Here is a 15,278-nt window from a genome sequence, read left to right as displayed (position 1 = left end):
AAACTGATGCACAATACTGATGAACTTCTCTGGGCATCCACATTTTGACATAATTTTCCATAAGCCCCCACAATTGACAGTATCAAAGACCTTGGTCAAATCTACAAACCCATATCCCAAGGTTAATGACCACAGAAGGACTGGGAGATTCTGCCATTTCAAGGACAGAATCTTCCTCTCTGGAAGTGGACGTGTGAGGGAGGGAGTGTGACATTCTCCAGGCAGATAGGAACGAGGGTGTTGTAATCTGCCCAGGGTAGAATGAAGAGGACACATCACTCTGGAGTCCTCAAGCCTCATTGCTTTTCAATTTAGGGTCCAGGCTGGACAGTTGGCAATGAGGCATTGGTTTGGGACACTGATGGACAGAAGTGTTTGGCTGGATGACCTTGCTCGCACACTGCAAAGTGGGAGTATGTTTAAACATGATCTCTTGGCAGGATTACCAGGGTGGTGGCTGTAGCAATCATAACAATGTGATGTCGATGGAAATGTGCTACAGAAATTAAGGAAGAGGCAGTATGGTAGAGGCAAGTGGCCATGGGATTTGGGGTCGTTGAACCTGGATTCAGCTAGCCCCGGACTAGGCGTGAAATGGATTTTTGGAAAAGAGAGATGGAGTACCTTGCTCCCTGTTGTGTCTTACTTTCCCAGCAAAATTCCATCACTCTGAAAATGCCATCTTTTTTTTTCTTCTTCAGTCTTTTTTATTGCGCAGGGCTCTGACAAGACAGTGTGCCTTTTAAGTAGCGAGTAATTTGAGTCATCTGTGAAGTCCCGGTCCCTCATCACCCCGATCAGGACGCCCTGATTTTTCTTCCTGGCAGGTGGCTTTCAGCATAGCTTGTGGAGGCCTTTGAACGAGAAACAGAAAAGAAAGAAAAGAAAAGGAGAAAGGGAAGGAGAAATGAAAGGGAAAGTGTGGAAGAAAGGAGAATTATGCAAACATTGAGCAAGCGAAGAGGCAAGGATTATGGGTGGCAAGAAAGTGTCTTCTTGCCCGAAAAAAGGGCTAAAATCTTGTCTTTAGGTGTTTTTAGGCGATGGTTTGGATGCATACAAGCGGCAGGCTAGCAGCTGTTTTGTTGGGTGCTGGAGGTAGCTGAGGGCTTTGGAGGCTTTGTCAAAGTTTTCGGAGTGAGCGCGAGTGGAAGGAGGGCTCTAGCAAAGGGCGAGGGGAATGGGTGACTTGATGTTTATTGCTTCTTGACCTTTTCGCTAAGATCAAGTGTAGTATCTGTTCTTATCAGTTTAATATCTGAAATTCCCTATCCGAGGACAATAGGTTAAATGGGTTTTTGGAGCAGGGAGGTGGAATAGAAGCTTGCTCCATTCACGCCACAAATTGACCCGGTATTGTAGTACTTCTGGGAACGGTGCACTTTCCTTTGGTGAACAGCTCTTTGTGTGAAAAAGAAGCTCGTAGCTTTTGCCAATTTCCCGATAGACAAAGTATTGGGAGCAATTCTACCATGCATTGTGCGAATGAGGGGAAGAAAATCTCTCTTTCTCTAATACGGTGAGGTTTGCTGTTTAAGACTTATGTCCATGGGTTTGGAATGAGGATCTCTTTACAGGAAAATACTTATGGACAATACTTAAAGCAGTGCTTGTGTTCCAATAAATCTTTGTTTTTGCCTTTTGCTACTAACAGAAAAAGAGAAACTTGTCACTTTTCTCAAAGGGAAAAAACAATAAATGAGGTGTTTACTCCTTTCCGGGCCTGTGTTATGGTCTGTGAGTGACCACAAGTACTTTTTTTTTTGGTTATGTAGTGGGGTTAAGTGACTTTACCAGGGTCACACAGCTAGTAAATGTTATGTGTCTGAAGCTGGATTTGAACTCAGGTCCTCCTGAGTCCAGGGCCGGTAAAACCACTCTTTTCTACCTTGGAACTGTGAGAATTCCCTCTCCACCGCCACAATAAGCTTCACCAGGCCACGCCAGAGCTCCTCCTTGCCCCAGGCTGCCACCCAGAACTTCGGCCCAAAGCTAAGCACAGGCAAAGCAAGAGAATCCTGCCTCAGCACCAGCAAAGAGATCCCTTCAATTCTCCCTCTGATCAGCCATTAGATTCCCCCTCAGTCTGTGGGCCAACTGCTTCAGAGGCAGCTGCTGCCCCAGGGCTGCACCTGGACTAGGGCTGGGACTGAGCTTTTTTCTCACTTTGGTCACAGACTTTTCCTACTGACCTTCTAAATTCTCTTTGGCATTAGTGTGTTGAGAAGTCTGGAAACTGCCACAGCTGCCTGTGATTCAGTCCTCTGAGGGCTGCTGCAGGTTCGCTGAGGCCTGGTCTTTCCCTGCGCATGCCCAGGCTGAACTGCGTTCCTCTCCCAGCCCAGCGCAATAGACTTCTATTTATATTTTTCTTTTTTTCCTTGTCTTGCCTTTTTTTTAAAAATTAATTTATTTTGATTTATCAACAATCACTTTCATAAGCTTTTGAATTTTAAATTTTACTCCCCTCCCTCCCCATCTCCTTCCCCAAGAAGTCACACAGTCTAATATAGGTTATACATATACATTCATACATAAATATTTTCACATTAGTCATGTTGTAAGGAAGAGTTAGAACCAATAGGAGGAACCACCAGAAAGAGGAAACAAAACAAAATAGAAGGAAAAAAAGTTCAAATAGTCTGCTTTGATCTGCATTTAGGCTCCATAGTTCTTTCTTTGGATGTGGATAGCATTTTTCATCATCAGGCCTTTGGAGATGTCTTAGATCCTTGTATTGCTGAGAAGGGTTAAGTCTATCAATATCAGTCATCACACAACTTGGCTGTTACTGTGTACAACTTTCTCCTGATTCTGCTCACTTTACTCAGCATCAGACCATACAAATTTTTCCAGGTTTTTCTGAAGTCTGCCTGCTCATCATTTCTTATAGCACAAAAGTATTCCATTACATTCATTTACCACATCTTGTTCAGCCATTCCCCAATTGATGGGCATCCTCTCAATTTCCAATTCTTTGCCACCACAAAAAGAGCTGCTATGAGTATTTCTGTACATGTGGGTCCTTTCCCCATTTGTATGATCTCTTTGGGATATAGCCCTAGAAGTGCTATTGTGGGGTGAAAGGGAATGCACATTTTTATAGACTTTTGGGCATAGTTCCAAATTCACAATAGACTTTTCCTTTTTTTTTTTACATTCAAATTAAACATATTTTCACATTAGAGACGTTGTAAATAAAAATTAAAAGCAATAGGAGGAACCATTAGAAAGAGGAAACAAAACTCAACAAAAGAGAAAAAAATAGCAATTCAACTTCCATAGTTCTTTCTTTGGATGTGGATAGCATTTTCCATCACAAGGCCTCTGGAGATGTCTTAGATCCTTGTATTGCTGGGAAGGGTTAAGTTTATCAATATTAGTCATCACACAAGATGGCTGTTACTGTGTACAACATTCTCTTGGTTCTGCTCACTTCACTCAGCATCAGACCATTCAAGTCTTTCCAGGTTTTTCTGAAGTCAACCTGTCCATCATTTCTTATAGCGCAATAGTATTCATACACCACAACTTGCTCAGCCATTCCCCAATTGGTGGGCATCCTCTCAATTTCCAATTCTTTACCACCACAAAAAGAGCTGCTGTGAATATTTTTGTACATGTGGGTCCTTTTCACATTTGTATGATCTCTTTGGGATATAGCCCTAGAAGTGCTATTGCTGGGTCAAAGGGTATGCATTTTTATAGCCCTTTGGGCATAGTTCCAAATTGCTCTCCAAAATGGTTGGATCATTTCACAACTCCAGCAACAATGCATTAGTGTTCCAATTTTCCCACATCTTCCCCAACATTTATCACTTTCCTGTTTCATCATGTTGGCCAATCTGATAGGTGTGATGTGGTACCTCAGAGTTGTTTTGATTTGCATTTCTCTAATCAATAGTGATTTAGAGCATTTTTTCATATGGCTATGTATGGCTTTAATTTCTTCATTTGAGAACTGTCTGTTCATATCCTTTGACCATTTATCAATTGGGGAATGACCTGTATTCTTATAAATTTGACTTAATTCTCTACACATTTTAGAAATGAGGCCCTTATCAAAGAGACTGGTTGTAAAAATTCTTTCCCATTTTTCTACCTTCCTTCTAGTCTTAGTTGCTTTGGCTTTGTGTGTGCAAAAACTTTTCAATTTAATATAATCAAAATTATCCATTTTGCTTTTCGTAATGTTCTCTGTCTCCTGTTTGGTCATGAATTCTTCTGTTCTCCATAGATCTGACAGGTAAACTATTCCTTGCTCTCCCAGTTTGCTTATAGTATCAGCCTTTGTTTCCCCATTTTGACTTTATTTTGGGATATGGTGTGAGATTTTGGCCTATGCCTTGTTTCTGCCATACTCTTTTCCAGTTTTCCCAGTTGTTTTTGTCAAATACTGAGTTCTTATCCCGGAAGCTGGGGTCTTTGGGTTTATCAAATAATAGATATCAAATAATAGATAGTCATTGACTACTGTGTCTTGCATATTTAACCTATTCCACTGATCCACCACTCTATTTCTTAGCCAGTACCAAGCAGTTTTGGTGATTGCTGCTTTATAATACAATTTAAGATCTGGAATGGCTAGGCCACCTTCCCCTGCATTTCTTTTCATTAGTTCCCTTGATATTGTGGACATTTTGTTCTTCCAAATGAATCTTGTTGTTATTTTTTCTAACTCTATAAAACAATTTTTTTGGAAGTTTGATTGGTATGGCACTGAATAAGTAAATTAGCTTAGGTAGAATTGTCATTTTTATTATATAGCTTGGCCTACCCCTGAGCAACTGATGTTTTTCCAATTATTTAGATCTGACTTTATTTTCATGAAAAGTGTTTTGTAATTGTGTTCATAGAGTTCCTGGGTTTGTTTTGGCAGGTAGACGCTTAAATATTTTATAAAGTCTACAGTAAGTTTAAATGGAATTTCTCTTTCTATCTCTTGCTGTTGGGCTTTGTTGGTAATATATAGAAATGCTGAAGATTTATGTGGGTTTATTTTATATCCTGAAACTTTGCTAAAGTTGTTTATTACTTCAAGTAGTTTTTTACTTGATTCTCTAGGATTCTCTAAGCATAGCATCATGTCATCTGCAAAGAGTGATAGCTTTGTTGTTTTTTTTTTTTTGCCTATTCTAATACCTTCAATTTCTTTTTCTTCTCTTATTGCCATTGCTAAAGCTAACGTTTCCAGTATGATATTGAGTAACAGTGATGATAATGGACATCCCTGTTTTACCCCCGATCTTATTGGAAATGCTTCTAGCTTGCCCCATTACATATTATGCTTGCTGAAGGTTTTTGATAGGTACTATTAATTATTTTAAGGAAGACTCCATTTACACCGACATTCTCTAGTGTTTTTAATAGGAATCGGTGTTGTATTTTGTCAAAAGCTTTTTCTGCACGACAAACTTTTCCAATCAACTATCTAGGTTGTATTGGGCTGAAAATGATTTCACTCTGTTTTTGTGTGGGTTAGGCTGCTTTACAATTTGTTTAGAGCCATTTTTTTACAGCTCTTTGAGGTTTAAGAGAGAGCTCAAGCAAGTTACCTCTTGTACTCCAAAACCTTAGCTACACACTCTTAATTAATATAACAATCTCAAGAGTTAACTGTTGGGTCACTAATAGAAACGCTAGTCTTGGAAAACCGCAGTTACAGGATAAATACTTACTTTTTGACAACTCGAGATGAGGGGAGAGCGCGAACGCAGTCCCCCACTACCACAAATTATGCAGTCGAGTTTCCCGCATTTGGGGAAATCGCAGGGGTCAGCCCATCCGGAGTGCAATGGATAAGCCTCGCCCTGGGGAAACCACCTTCGTGATCATGGAATCACCCCTGCCAGGTAAGTATGCTCCACGACACCGCGCTCCACTACTCCCTCCACGCACACACACTCTAAACGCACGATCACTCACGCGGCGCTTCCACAGCCCAACAACACACGTGGCTCCACACGCACAAACCGCCAACACCCGGAAGCGCTTCAACCCCTCCCGACTCGCCTTGGCCCCTCTGACCCCCCAAATCCACGTTTTCCGGACGTGCTGTCTGCTTAGAGAAAACGCTGACACGAGTCTCCTCATCTGCATAACGGTCGGGCCCTTACTGACGTCACTCGCCAAACCTGACCCACAGGAGTCCAACATCTATTGACTGATCAGCCGAAATGGGATGGAGCACCTACATAGGTAGAGAGCAGGAATTTGGCAGTAGGGAGCTCTTGAGAAGAGTATAGTGAGAAGCGATTGGGTCTCTTGAGCAATTTATACACAAAGGATCATCATATTCCTTTGTGATCAATTTATGGTTGAAGTTTACATCTGTACCGTTTACTTCTTTAGATTTCATATTGTGCTTTTGATATCACCAGGTATTTCATGATTTATACCTGTAAAATGTCAAATGTCCTCGAAGCTAGTAAATCTCTTCACTTAAACATTAGGTGAATAAAATACTACACCTCCACCTTACCTATGAAATGGTGAAGGGAGGAAAGCATGAATCACCTGCCTCTGGTTGTAGAGGCAGACGCAGTAGGTTTCTTTCAATCGATCTGGTTCATCAGTATTCGCACGGTTTCTTTAGCAACGTGGTGAGGAATAGAATCCAGCTGACTCTCAGCCAGAATACGTTACCACCTATTTTCTGAATGGCTCTGTTCAGGGAGAGCTTGGAAAAAGAGGTGCACAGCATCACCCATTTGGTCCTGACTTCAGGCAGCCTACTGCAGAACGTCCTTGAAATTTTCATCTGAATGGAGAGCAGCGTTCTTTCCTCCTGGCTCAATGATAGCGCTTTCCACTCTGAACGATTAGAGAAGAGTTTAATCTTGAGTAGATTGGATCCTTTTATAAGCAATAGCTGACTTGCAAACTACACATTTCAAGGATCCAGGATTTGGAGAGTCACTACTACCAGAATTAGTCATCTTGGATAATAATAAGAACTATTATCACCACTATCATAGTCCAGCTCAAGATCCTACCAGCTTTATTGGCTATCTGCCAGTAATAATGAGGCAAAGAGAACTAAAAAGAAACCAATGGCCAATAAACATATCAAGATCAGGAAAACTCAAGGACCTTGGTCTACAGGCAAACAACTTAGGGAGAAGGCAAAGGCCAGATTTTCCTGGGTTCTGTTAGGCAGGAGAGGAGGCTCCCATTCAGAGGACCTTAGTCCACCTTCAGAGGCCAGCATGCCCACCCCCAAACAAGTTGACCTATCTTAAAGGGCACATGAGGGAGTGGGGATAGAGACCAAGCAGGACACCTCCTCAACTTCATCAGAGGCTACAGAAGGACAGCCTGGGCAGGGATGCAGGGATGCAGGGATGCAGGGCAGGCTGCTAGAAAGCACAGTCTCTCCCACTTGACTTTCTCTATGATTCTCTATGATTTGATGTCCAGGCTAAGACAGGTACCTAGGCCTGAGATATGGAACCACTTACTTTTTTTTCATGGCCCTTCCTAAAGGAAATGCAAATCTGGCTTAAGGAGGGATCAATGGTGTGGCAACCTCTTCCCCTCCCCAAAAAGAACTAGGAACTGACAAGGTGACTGGGAACAGAAGATTAAATTGCCAAGTATGGCAATCACATAAAGGGCAAATCACTTTGAAGGCAGGAATGGGACCTAACAAAACCAGGTTATTTTTTCTTCCTTTTTTGGATTGGGTTCTAGGCCTGGCTTTTTTATTTTTTCCAATGCAACATAGAATTTTAACCAGAAATCTGTTTTCTCTCAGTTTTCCCCCTGTTGGTTATTTCCAATGTACTATTTATTGTTGTGGTTCTGTCATTCCAGTCAGATCTGACTTTTCATGACCTATGTCCATAGGATTTTCTTGGCAAAGATACTGGAGTGCTTTGTCATTTCCTTCTCCAGTGGCAAACATAGGTTAAGTGACTTGTCCAAGGTCACATAACTAGGTAGTTTCTGAGGCTGAATTTGAACTGAGGTCTTCCTGACTCCACAGCTTTCAGTTTCTTTATCTTTAAGTACCTACATCTCAATGTGTTTGTGCAATGTTACCTTTGAATTTGGCATATCAGGGAGGCCTCATTAGTTACCACCCATAGGCACATGGACTATTAGCTCTATATATTTCCTGCAACTGGGTGACTTCCTCCATATAGCTTAAAATATTTGATTAAATATTCATTCACTCTGCCATAAGCAAATTAGGAGAGCAAGGAATAGTTTACCTGTCAGGTCTATGGAGAAGGGAAGGACTTATGATCAAACATGAGATAGAGGACATTATGAAATGCAAGGTGGATAATTTTGAATACATTAAATTAAAAAGGTTTTGCACAAACAAACCCAGCTCAGACAAGATTAAAAGGAAAGCAGAAACCTGGGAAACAATTTTTATAGCAAGTGTTTCTGATAAAGGCCTCATTTCTACAATATATAGAGAACTGAATCAAATTTGTAAGCATACAAGTCATTCCCCAATTGATAAATGGTCAAAGGATATGAACAGGCAGTTTTCAGATGAAGAAATCAAAACTATCTATAGGTATATAAAAATGCTCTAAACCACATTTGATTGGAGAAATGCAAATTAAAACAACTCTTGGATACCACCTCACACCTATCAGATTGGCTAAAGTGACAGAAAAGGAAAATGGTAAATTGGAGAAGATGTGGGAAAATTGGGACACTAATGCATTGGTGGTGGAGTTGTGAACTGATCCAAGATTATGGCAGCTCTTTTTATGGTGGCTAAAATCAGAAATTGAGGGAATCCCCATCAATTGGGGAATGTCTGAACAAGTTGTGGTATATGAATGTAATCGAATACTATTGTGCTATAAGAAATGACAAGCTGTATGGTTTCAGAAAAACCTAGGAAGATTTACATGAAGGGATGTTGAGTGAAGTGAGCAAAGCCAGAAGAAAAGTATACACGATAATATCAACATTCTGTGATGATCAAATATAATAAACAGTTCTCAGCACCACAATGATTCAAATTCCAAAAGACTCATGATGGAAAGTGCTATTCATAGCCAGAGAAAGAACAATGCAGTCTGAATGCAGATCAAAGTATGTTACTATTACTTTTTTTTGTTTTTTATTTTTTTCCTGGTTTTTCCCTTTTGTTCAGTTTCTTCTTTCACAACATGACTAATGTTGAAATGTGTTTAACATGATTGCATATGTATAACCTATATCAGATTACTTGTTGTCTTGGGGAGGGGGGAGGAGAGGGAGGGAGGAAGAAAAATTTGGAATTCAAAATGTTATGAAAAATGAATGTTGAAAACAACTTTTACATGTAATTGGAAAAAACAATACTTTTACAAAATATTAATTCACTTCAAATTACTTTTAAAATTCTTCTGAACTCTTTCTGTAATATTTGTTTGTATGGTCTGAACATTTTTATAGAAAGAATCCATTCATTCTGAAATGCAATTAATCATGGATTGTTGGAATTACTAGTATTGCTAGGAATTTCCTTTCTAAGTGCTTCATTTTGGATTGTTTCAGTTTCAACTGTAATGTCACCATTCGTGTCTATTTTTGGATTTGAAATATTAACTTCCTTTTTAGTATTGTCTGTATACCTACCTTAGTTAAACAGTTTTGCATGCTCTGATATTAGCTTATTCGATTCTAATTGCTGACTTTCCCAGGCTACCTTTGAGTCTTCTTGAGTAGGCAAGGAAAGAGACTGGATTTGTCTTGTTATCCCTGAGGAAGACATATAAGATCTTTTGCCTAAATATGGCCCATCAGTGGATGCAGATATATTCAGAATCACGTCTATTGCCTCTTTTTGAAATGGGTTCAAGTATATTCTGAATCACAGTCTCCATTACTTTCTTGCAAGTTGGAACACATATCTCTATTTCCTTGATATTTTCTGTGGAGGGGGCATGTTGCTTAACATCTCTAGGCCTCTGTTGGCTGAAGGGAAAAGGAGGGGATTGAACTCAATGGGGCCAAAGTTCGGATTGTACTGCTCTCTGATCTTTAACAAGTCAAGAAAGGGCCTAGAAGCTCCTAGTGGAACTAGGTTTCTCCAGGTTCTGGGTCCAATCCACTGGAGGCAGTGGAAGCATCATTTGAATAAATGTCTCTAAGGCTCTGCTTTGAAGGAGGGCATGAATCTGAAACCTAATGAATAACCCCAAATATTTCCACTTTCTTCATCAGGGAGTGTCTGAGTCTGGGTTTGGGAGGTTGGAAAAGGGCTGGAATGGATTTGGGGGAGAGAGCCGAATCCAGGAAGGGGTCAAACTCATTTGGACTTGTGAGTTCTGATAGGCTCATTTCCAAGACGGAACAAGAACAAAAGCAGAACCAAAGCAAGCCACCTGGTCTGATCCCCTGAGGGTGAGGAAATGCCATAGCCTTGCATTAGTTCCCATTCCTTTTCTGATCCAAGTTCGGCTGATCAGCCATTAGGTGAAGGGCTCCAGTGAGGCAGGTTTGGCGAGTGACGTCAGTAAATGACAGGCCGTTATGCAGATGAGGAAACTGGTGTCAGCGTTTTCTCTAATCAGATAGTGCGGTTGGAAAAGGTGGATTTGGGGAGTCAGAGGGGCCCAGGCTAATCGAGAGGGGGATTGAAGGGCTTGCAGGTGTTGGCGGATTGTGCGTGTGGAGCGTGTGTTATTGGGCTGTGGAAGTGCCGCGGGAGTGATCGTGCGTTTAGAGTGTGTGTGCGTGGAGGGAGTGGTGTAGCGCGGCGTTGCGAGGCGAAGTTATCTGGCAAAAGTGATTCCATGATCACGGAGGTAAGTTCCCCAGAGCGAGACTTATGCATTCTACCTTGGATGGGTTAATCCTTGCGCTTTACCCAAATGCGGGAAACTCGAATGCATAGTTTGTGGTAGTGGGAGACTGCTTTCGTGCTCACCTCGACATCCGAATCCCCCGCAAAAAAAAAATAGTACTACAGCTGTTAGTTAAGTGTTGTGTTCCAAAACTTGTGACGTAATAACTAAGTTCTAGGATTGTCTTATAGTAGTTAGTATTGTAGCGTTTGACACAAAGGGTCGTGGTATGAGACACTTTCTTCATATGTCAAGGAAGATGTCATGATTTCCAAACAAGTTCTTCCACTTCGAGGCCTACTTAGCTGGCAGGGGTAATTCATTTCCTTGATCATAAAGGTGCTTTCATCAGGAGAAAATTGTACTCCCAATGTGCTGACTTCATGCAATTTCCCCAAATACAGTAAAAACCCAATCACATTATATGTTTTAGGGAAATACGTAGTTTCAAAAAGGTTTTCAAGGGGCTTTAAAAGGACCTGATTTTAAAATACATACATATATATATATACATATGTATGTATGTATGTATGTATGTATGTCTTTCCCCCCACCAATTCCGTGTCAAAATTTTTTTTTAACATTCTTTCGTTTTTTTAGGTTTTGAGTTCCAAATTCTGTTCTCTCCTTGAGATGGTAAGCAATCTGATATAGGTTATACACGTACAATCATGTCAAACATATGTCCACATTAGTCATTTTGTGGAAGAAAATTGAAACCAAGAAAAGGAAAACTTGCCTGATATTCTACCAGGTTCCTTTTGTCTTTGGATGCACGGTGAAATTCCGTGTCAGTGTTAATCCGGAGCAGTCAATTAGTAGGTTTTGCTTTCGAATTAATTTTTTTTAATGAACAAAAATGTTATTTTATCTCTCAACTACTTTTCACTGCTGCAAAAACAAAACAAAAAATTCCTTTGGAACAGGTAGTAGACAGGCAAAAGATATAGCCTCATTGACCATAACAACAACAAAATACCTCATTCTTCACCCTGAGTACACCACCACTGACAACGTAGGAAGCATATTTTATCACCTATCTGCAGGAATCTCGGTTGGTCCCTGTGCTGATCAGAATTCTTAAGGTACACGTAGTTGTGATGGATTCCTAGGTTCTGTGTGTTGGCGTCTCAGTGAGTGACAGAGTTCTAGTTGCTTGTCATTCAACAGGATAGGGGCGACTAAGCATGCTGAGAAACTACTACCTGTTTTCCACAATTTTATCCAGAACTTGGGATGTTGCAGGGTAGGGACTTGCATGTGTGGCTATCAGTGTGCATAGGGGAACAGTGACTGTAAAAGCTACTCATTGTTTTTTCCCATTTAAGAAAATGACGAAATAATGCACTTGCTTTTTCCTCTCAGGACGAGGTTTTCTTTTTACTGTTACTTGCGAAAGGCAAAAATAAAGATTCTTTGGAACACAAGCATTGCTTTAAGTGTTGTCTACAAGTACTTTCCTATAAAAACATGCTCACACATGTAGCCAAAGTGATCCCAATAATTTGTCGGAAAACTAATAAATACAAGAAGTTTTTTTTTTTTTACACAAAAAATTCTTCCCCAAAGAGAGGTGCAGCATTCCCAAAACTATTGCAATACTGGGTTAACGCGTTGCGCGGATGGAACAAGCTCCTATTCCCTCTCCCTGCACTAAAAATTCATTTAATATGTTGTTTTCAGATAGAGAACGCATCAGATGGTAAACTGATATAAACACATACTACACCTGATCTTAGCCAAAGGACGGAAAAGCGATAAACTCCAAGCCGCCCGTTCCCCTCACCCTTCGCTAGAGCCCTCCTTCCACTCGCGCTCCCTCCGAAAACTTTGACAAAGCCTCCAATGCCCTCAGCTACCTTCAGCACCCGACAAAACAGCTGCCAGCCTGCCGCTTGTACGCATCCAAACCGTCGCCTCAAAACACCTAAAAAGAAGATTTTAGCCCTTTCTTCGGGCAAGAAGACACTTTCCTGCCACCCAGAAGTCCTTGCCTCTTCGCTTGCTCAATATTTGCATAATTCTCCTTTCTTCCACACTTTCCCTTTCATTTCTCCTTCCCTTTCTCCTTTTCTTTTCTTTTCTTTCTTTTCTGTTTCTCTTTCAAAGGCCTCCACAAGCTATGCCGAAAGCCACCTGCCAGGAAGAAAAATCAGGGCGTCCTGATCGGGGTGATGAGGGACCGGGACTTCACAGATGCCTCGGATTACTCGCTACTTAAATGGCACACTGCCTTGTCAGAGCCCTGCGCAATAAAAAAGACTGAAGAAGAAAAAAAAGATGGCATTTTCAGAGTGATGGAATTTTGCTGGGAAAGTAAGACACAACAGGGAGCAAGGTACTCCATCTCTCTTTTCCAAAAATCCATTTCACGCCTAGTCCGGGGCTAGCTGAATCCAGGTTCAACTACCCCAAATCCCATGGCCACTCGCCTCTACCATACTGCCTCTTCCTTAATTTCTGTAGCACATTTCCATCGACCTCACATTGTTATGATTGCTACAGCCACCACCCTGGTAATCCTGCCAAGAGATCATGTTTAAATATACTCCCGCTTTGCAGTGTGCAAGCAAGGTCATCCAGTCAAACACTTCTTCTACCCATCAGTGTCCCAAAGCAATGCCTCATTGCCAACTGTCCAGCCTGGACCCTAAATTTGACAGCGATGATGTTTGAGGACTCCAGAGTGATGTGTCCTCTTCATTCTACCCTGGGCAGATTACAACACCCCGCTCCTATCTGCCTCGATAATGTCACACTCAGTGCCTTATATATCCATTTCCAGAGAGGAAGACTCTATCCTTGAAGAGGCAGGATTTTCCAGTCTGCAGGTGGTCATTAACCTTGAGATACAGGTTTCACCTTGACAAACCCTTTGTTATATGCTGTGCCTCCTGATCTTCACTAGCTGACAGAATACCCTGCTACAAGAGATGTTCCCTTGGTCACTAACAACACAGCAGAGCACAATCAGAGACAAAAAATCATCAAAGCCAACCAGTAACCAGTTTCACTAGAACCACCCAGCTTTTTTTTTTTTCATTTTCCTTGCTATCAAAAGTGATGAAGCAGCAGGTACAGATACACTGGGAGCTTTAATCACAATCCTGCACAAAGGCAGTTCAGGACAGTTTTCCAGTTTTCCAAGCAGTTTTTGCCAAATAGTGAGTTCTTATCCCAGAAGCTGGAGTCTGAGTGTATCAAACAGTAGATTACTATAGTCATTTACTACTGTGTTTTGTGTACCTAACCTATTCCACTGATCCACTCCTCTATTTCTTAGCCATTATCAAATAGTTTTGATGATTGATGCTTTGTAATATAGTTTTAGATCTGGAAAGGCTAGACCATCTTCTCTTGAATTTCTTTCCATTAATTCTCTTTATATTCTCAACCTTTTGTTCTTCCAGATAAGTTTTATTATTTTTTCTAGCTCTACAAAATAATTTTTGGTAGTTTGATTGGGATGGCACTCAATAAGTAAATTATTTTAGGTGGAATTGTAATTTTCATTATATTGGCTTTGCCTATCCATGAGCAATCAATACTTTTTCCAGTTGTTTAGATATTCCTTTATTTTGTGAAAAATGTTTTGTAATTGTGTTCACATAGTTCCATTTAGACTACCAAATATTGTCTACAGCCATTTTAAATAGAATCTCTCTATTTTAAAAGGAATTAAATAATTTAAATGAAATGAGAGAAAACTAACAATAATATAAACTGTCCAGATGAACAGAAGAAATAGAATGTCTAAATAAACCTATTTTAGAAAAAAAAATTGCACATAAAAGAGATTCCATAGAAAAAAATCATAAAGATTTACAAGTGAATTCTACCAAACATTTAAAGATCAATTAATTCCAATATTAAATAAATTATTTGGAATAATCCACAAAGAAGGAGTTCTACTAAACTCTTCTTAAGAAACAAATGTGGTGCCAATACATAGACCAGGGAGAACAAAAAAAGAAAGAAAATTATACACTAATTTCACAAATACATATTGATACAAAAATCCTAAATAAAATGCTAGCTAGGAGACTACAGCAATATATCACAAAGATTGCACATTGTGCCCAAGTGGGATTTATAGCAGGAATGTAAGACTCATTTAACATAAGGAAAATGATTAATATAACTGATTACATCAGTAAAAAAGCAGCAAAAATCATATGATTACATCAATAGACACAGAAAATGCTTTTGATAAAATCCAATACTCATTCCTATTTAAAAAAAAAAACACTTGAAAGTACAGGTATCAATAGATTTTTCAATCAATCAATAGATTTTTCCTTAAAATGGTAAGAAGTATCTACCTAAAACCATCAGCAAGCATTATCTGTCATGGGGATAAGCTAGAAGCCTTCCCAATAAGATCAGGAGTGAAACAAGGATGCCCATTATCACCAATATTATTCAATATTGTCCTAGAAATGCTAGCAATAGTAATAAAAGAAGAAATTGAAGGAA

General features: G+C 40.1%; 4 non-coding genes across 4 annotated transcripts; 2 read left to right on the top strand and 2 right to left on the bottom strand.

Annotated features, from left to right (window-relative positions):
- The first annotated feature begins 1,198 nt into the window (after positions 1-1,198).
- LOC114030499 lies at positions 1,199-1,387 on the top strand. Its single transcript, XR_003567619.1, has one exon. It is a non-coding gene; the product is annotated as a U2 spliceosomal RNA (small nuclear RNA).
- Positions 1,388-5,696: 4,309 nt separating this feature from the next.
- Positions 5,697-5,860, bottom strand: LOC114030498. Its single transcript, XR_003567618.1, has one exon. It is a non-coding gene; the product is annotated as a U1 spliceosomal RNA (small nuclear RNA).
- A 4,866-nt stretch (positions 5,861-10,726) lies between these two features.
- LOC114030506 lies at positions 10,727-10,890 on the top strand. Its single transcript, XR_003567625.1, has one exon. It is a non-coding gene; the product is annotated as a U1 spliceosomal RNA (small nuclear RNA).
- A 1,480-nt stretch (positions 10,891-12,370) lies between these two features.
- On the bottom strand, positions 12,371-12,561 carry LOC114030500. The gene has a single exon (XR_003567620.1). It is a non-coding gene; the product is annotated as a U2 spliceosomal RNA (small nuclear RNA).
- Positions 12,562-15,278: the final 2,717 nt, after the last annotated feature.

This window comes from Vombatus ursinus, unplaced genomic scaffold, assembly GCF_900497805.2.
Source record: "Vombatus ursinus unplaced genomic scaffold, bare-nosed wombat genome assembly UNPS02014959.1, whole genome shotgun sequence".
In the NCBI taxonomy this organism is placed as follows: Eukaryota; Metazoa; Chordata; class Mammalia; order Diprotodontia; family Vombatidae; genus Vombatus; species Vombatus ursinus.
Note: the sequence above shows the minus strand (reverse complement) of the source record. Positions and strands in the feature narration are given on the sequence as shown.